We start from the raw sequence: 6,260 nt of genomic DNA on the forward strand, positions 1-6,260 counted from the left end.
GTTCTTGATTTTTCCCTAATGGATGTATTTCTGGTTTCTCCCACCCACAACTCCCGAAAACATCTTATAAATATAGCTCCATAAAGAAGCAGGAGGGCAGTTGCTATCCAGAATCCAAACAAGTTAGACCGTAGACGTTATAACTGCGTACGAATTCAGTGCAATTGTAATTTAGTGCAAGTATAATAAAGTTCATTCTTCAAACCAAACCGTCTCAAGTGATTCGACAGCATGAGAATGTTCGCGAGAAGTGAAAGAGTTAGAGAAAGAGAGACTGACAATGACCGGATGAAGGAATGAAAAAGTTGAAAAGGAATTTTTGAAGACTTGATTATAACCCAATATTCCTATAATAGTAATATACAGAGTGACAAGGGAATAAGTGGCCAAACTTTGGTGTCGTATTCTATTGTTCCTAAAGATGAAAAAAAGGTCATATAAATATAGGTCCGAAAACTCTTCCTTTCCGAGATATAAACACTTTCGAAAATTGCTGAAAATGACTTTCTTCTGCAACAATACATGCTTCGCAACAACATTTGAAACACTGTCAAAGACGTTCAAAAATTCCTGGTGTATTTCTAATTTCTTCACATGCAGCTATAATCCGGTTTTTGAGTGCTTCAAAGTGTACTCAAAATTATAAATTGAAATTAAAATAAAACTATAAGCTATACTCAATATTAAAAATGATTAAGTTTAAAATCAACTCCATGTTCAATGCTAAAACTCGGTATTTGAAGTCAGTTGTTATACTGATGAGTTTATAATATGAGTCACCATGATATGACACCAACTTTAATGAAGAAATTTAATTTAAATCATATAATACTTCGTGTATGAACGTAATGGGCGTCCTAATACTTATGAACGGCAGTGCATGTATATTATGTATGTGTACATGTAGAATGCATTTTCAAATTCAACTTTTTCGAAAACAAGAATCAAAAGTTTTAAATTGGTTTTACCCTATTTTCGGTTCTAAGATGTTCAAATTCCGGTTGTTAGCAACAAATTCATCGTAATTACACAGATTGCGATCTGTAGTAATTAATAATACATAACTACAATCAATTTCAAATTATTATGCGATCGTTACCTGTATTCTCACAATGAACAATAATATTTCTATAATAACAAATAGTTAGAACATGTTTTATAGAATTATAACGATCTCAAGTATACACTATCAAATACGAATAACAATTAGACATATTCTTCATGTGACAAAAATTATATTATAAAGATCGTTATAATCAGAATTTCAAGAAATCTACTTCAAAGGCGTATCAGTTCGTTGAACTCTGAAATGATATTGATTTCATATGTTTGCGAGACGCCTAAATATAACGCTCTCCATAAATTCGTAACATTAAGGCAATTAAATCGATCAAGTAACAAACATACAGCTGAGATACTCGTTTAAAACTAAAACTTTGCGGAAAATTAATCTACCGGGTGTGCCACATAAAACAGGCCACTTAATTATCTTCTCTAGCTGTAGTGGTACGAAAAAATTTGTATACGTAATTGAAATGGTTTCAAAAGGTGAATAAGATGGAAGAAAAGTTTTTTGGTGGAAAAAATAGCAAAGAAAGAAAATTTTAGAGTCCAAAGTCATTTTAAGGTCATATTATTATGCACATTTAAATACACATCAATGTCTGTTACAGCATACAGCAGAAAAAACATATATACTCAAGTAAAAAAAAAACATAGGTGACTTTGAAAGAAGCAGAAAAATATAACATTTATAAAAAAATTGTTCTTCTGTCTTATTTAGCCTTTGAAGTCGTTAAAATTATGTATAAAAATTTTCTCGTGCCACCATAGCTAAAAAAGATAATTAAGTGGCCTGTTTTACTTGGTCCACCCTATACATCAATGAAATAAGAACGAAACGATGAATCTATATCTGTGTAAATATAGTGAATACATTTGTGATAGATTATAAAATTAGGAAATTAATAACATAATAAGCGATATTTTAAATTGAAAGTAGATATTATGCGATTAACAATATACACGTGTTAACGCCAACATATTTTTGATCGTTGAAGGCGAATAGCCTGTAGGGATACGCAAATCAAACATTCAGCAATGGCTATTGATTTGAAATTGCGTTGCTATCGGGTGTCCCAAGAATAATTGTTTGTAAGAAGGATAAGTGTCGTGGATAAGAGGTTGTACAATCGGTCAGGAGTTAAAGTAAACATGTTTCGGGTGTCGAGATAATCGAATTGGCATAAATATGAGCAGTTAAGGATCTGAAACCTTGGCCGTGGTCGTACAAAGGAATGTTTGAAACCTGTTACAAAATTTAGCTTTGTCGTTGAAGTGAATTGTACAAAAAAAAAAAAGCATTAACGGCTATTCGGACACAAAGAAAAAAATCAAAACATCCCAAATATTAATTAACATTTGTGGATTTTGCACATGTAAATGAAAAATCGTTAATCGTCATTATTTATTGTAGGGAATCTCAGAACGTAATAAAACGTACGTCCCTAAGTGCTGCGACATTAATCGATCTCGCAGTTCGATAGTTTAATTTACAACCTCGCTATATTGTGGCACGTACTATATTTTGAGGACAGCAAGCAGTCCAACGTGGCATTGCCTAAAAGCTTACAGACATTGTTTTAAGAAAATTTGGCCACGAAATGGGGAAGGTGAGAATGCGTTCTTATGAGAGGACTATGAGGGACACCAAGATATAGTCGGTGGAAGAAATATAGCGAGGTCGTAAATTAAAGCATTAAGTAGCGGCACAGATTGATGCAATTATTCCTTAAGGTCATATACAGCATTTTGCGGTTTGCGATTGCGATTGAATCAAAGCTAAAGAGGCGTTCGTACGATCAATATATATTGTCAATACAGTAGGAAGATGAGGAAAGTAGTGAATAATTAATAAATAGTATGAATATTAATTATTTATTAATATAAAAAATGCGATTTGTCAATAAATATTGACAGTACTGTATGGACAATATGCAGGGTGGCTAAGCTAAATGGGATTACCTAAATATCTGCTTTATTTGTTGTTGTATGAGAAAACTTCTCAGGACAAAGTTACCCTATTTCAGGTTTTTTCTTAAGGTCATATTTTTACGAGATTTCAAGGTCATTGTTATTTTTTTAAATGGAACCCTATATTTTTTTTAATATGCTTATAGAGAGTGAAAAAACAAATTCAACGACCTTAACTATACCATTCCTTTCGTTCAATTTCGAGATATTTCCGTCCAAGAGTAATTATAATTTCCTAAAGATTTACTCAAGAACATCGAGTCACGCGTTCGTATTCGAACGTAAACATTACATGATGATTGCCCATCACATTATTCGACGTGTGCAAGGACAGTGTTAGACAGGATAATGGATCGGACGACGACGAGGAACTGTGAGGTGGCGAACTTGTTCTCCTGACCTTACCCCATTAGATTTTATCTATGGGGTAAATTACAAGATATGGTTTATCGTGAGACACCAACAGGATAATGTGGAGCAAAGAATTGCAGCTGCATGTGCATCCATAACTATGCATCCATGTGTATGAAGAATTGATCAAAAGATTCTAATTACGCATAACAGCAAATGGCCATCGTTTTGAGCATCTTTAACCTTTGGAATTCACAATGAGTTGTAAATGTATCTTCTGTCACCGCTTTCAATAACAGGCAAGACTTATGATTAAATACGAATGTGTGAATCAGTGTGCAGCGTGAATCCTCAGGAAATTTTGATTACCCTCAAACGCAAATATTTAGAAATTGAACGATGGGAACGGTATGGTTATTAAGGTCGTTGAATTTGTTTCTTCACTCTCTACAAGGCTATTGAAAAAAATATATGTAGGTTCCATTTAAAAAAGTAGCAACGACCTTGAAATTTCGTAAAAAAAACTGACGTCGAGAAAAATCCGTTACCACGATTACACGTGCCTCCTGAAATAATGTAACTTTGTTCTTAGAAGTTTTTTCATACAAGAACAAATAAGGCAAACATTTAGGTGATCCCATTTAGCTGAGCCATCCTGTATATTGATCGTCTGAGGGTCTATTTACAGGCACAATAATGTCGAGAACCCTGAAATATTGACAATATATTATATATTGATCGTTTGAACGCCCCTTAAGGCACACTTCATACGGCCCTGTCTGAGATTTCGAGCCTTTATCTTCTCAGGATTCTGTCGATTCGCTTGTTTATATGCTCGGACATGTAAACTTTGAGGCCTGATCAATCTTACGACCTTGCCATATTTCTTCCAGCGACTGTACTTACCCCAGAACCATCAACGGGTGAAATTTTCTACCAGTTTAATTTATCCAGCGCAAATTTCTGACACATACGATAGCTTGAATTAGTATTAAAAAAGAAAACAAAAAATATAAGAAAAATTACATTATAATACCTTCACCTTTTTAACAATTCGTTGAAAAAGAAACTAAGAATAAACATATACTACTTTTTTTAAATATAAAATTCATTGCCGTTCATAAGTATTAGGACACCCATTATATTCGTGTAGGAAGTATTATATGATTTAAATTACATTTCCCCGCTACTTCGAGATTCTATAATGAATAATTTTTTGTAGGATCTTAATAATTTTATGTCCTTTGTGTGCCAAATAATTTTATATTAAACTTGTAATGACAATCAGGCTTGCTTCACATTCAGTAAGTGTCCTAATACTTATGAACGGGAGTGTATAATATACATTGCCATTAGGACAACCCATAAGTTCGTGCCAAAAGCGAAAGATATTTTGATGCAAATCCAAGAAAATTCTATAGCGACGACACAATCATCTTACCGAAAAAAAATTACCCAAAAAAAAAAAAAAAAAAAAGAAAGAGGAAAAAATTGTGGAATGAGAAGGGGAAGTTTACATTTTTTTTCTCAAATTGAAAGATTCGTTAGAAATATTGATCTAAATTATAAAACTCGACATGAACTTACAGGATGACCTAATATTTACTTAAATTAAAGAATGCGCTATTCTATGTTGAATATTTCTATTCATTTCAAATAAAAACGTTAAATTAACCGACTGCTAACATAAAACCATAAAAAAAAAATACTAAATTCCAATCAATACATAGTAGATACCTATAAAGCTTGCTTACGTTAGTTGTTATTGGAGTGATCAGGCGCCTCACACATAATCTCTCTTAAGTGATATAAAAATTGCGTCAGAAAAGCACATGTTCAATTCACACTCGGTGAACCATACAATCAACCGAACAAACGACCGATATTATTATACTAAAAGAGAAAAAAATATAAAGAATGACGATATAAAGGCGATAAGTCTTGGCCGATATTATTTATAAAGTATCGAGTTCACTTTTCACTTTATTCGGTGCAATGTTGCACGGGTTGCGTCATGAAAACTGATGTCCGATTTCGCGAAAAAAAAAAAGGGAAAAAAAGTAAATTAAATACACGTATCAGACTGCAAGAATAATATAACAATTCCAAATAACCTTGAAATCTTCTCAGACACGTGTTCATAGACAAAATTCATATCGATAATCCATAATAATCATATGAATTAAAGAAGATACAGCGCAATTTTGTAATCCTCATTTGCTTATGTTTGCTAACTCGTTCTTCTCGATAGTCCAAGAAGATAATCCCGCCAGGCGGCGTTCTATCGTAACTTAACGTTTAAAAATGTTCTTAAATAGAGAAAGAAATATAAATGGATACAAAAAGATAACAGAATATCCATACGTTGTATCTGTTTTTGAAACGATAGTTTACACACAGGGCCGCGCTTACCATAAGGCGCATTGGACGCAAGCTGGGGCCTCACTCTCTATGGGGTCGCGTTTTAAAGCCTTAGTTCTCACGAACAATGATATACAAAAATAGCCTAGTTACAGTTGCAAAATAGAATACTTATTTCTAAATATTAAATTTATAATACAAAAACGCTGAAAACGAAAACGTCAAATTTATTTAATTTAAAACGCCAAAATTTATTTAAAACTTGTTTCTTTTAGGCGTCGCAATGATGTTGCGCCTAGGACCTCCAAAAGTATCAATTCGGCCCTGGTTACACAAGTATACATAAATAAGTATTCGACCCAAGCGTAATAAAGTGAAGCATTTCAGAAATTGTACAATGTGACGAAATAAGCACACATTCCATATATGTGTATTATAATAAAGGATAAGAATGAAACGTTTGTAGCTCGTTTTCAATTTCATTCGTGTATTAACTTGAGCGTTACAACTTTAAC

This window comes from Habropoda laboriosa, unplaced genomic scaffold, assembly GCF_001263275.1.
Source record: "Habropoda laboriosa isolate 0110345459 unplaced genomic scaffold, ASM126327v1 scaffold39, whole genome shotgun sequence".
NCBI lineage: Eukaryota > Metazoa > Arthropoda > Insecta > Hymenoptera > Apidae > Habropoda > Habropoda laboriosa.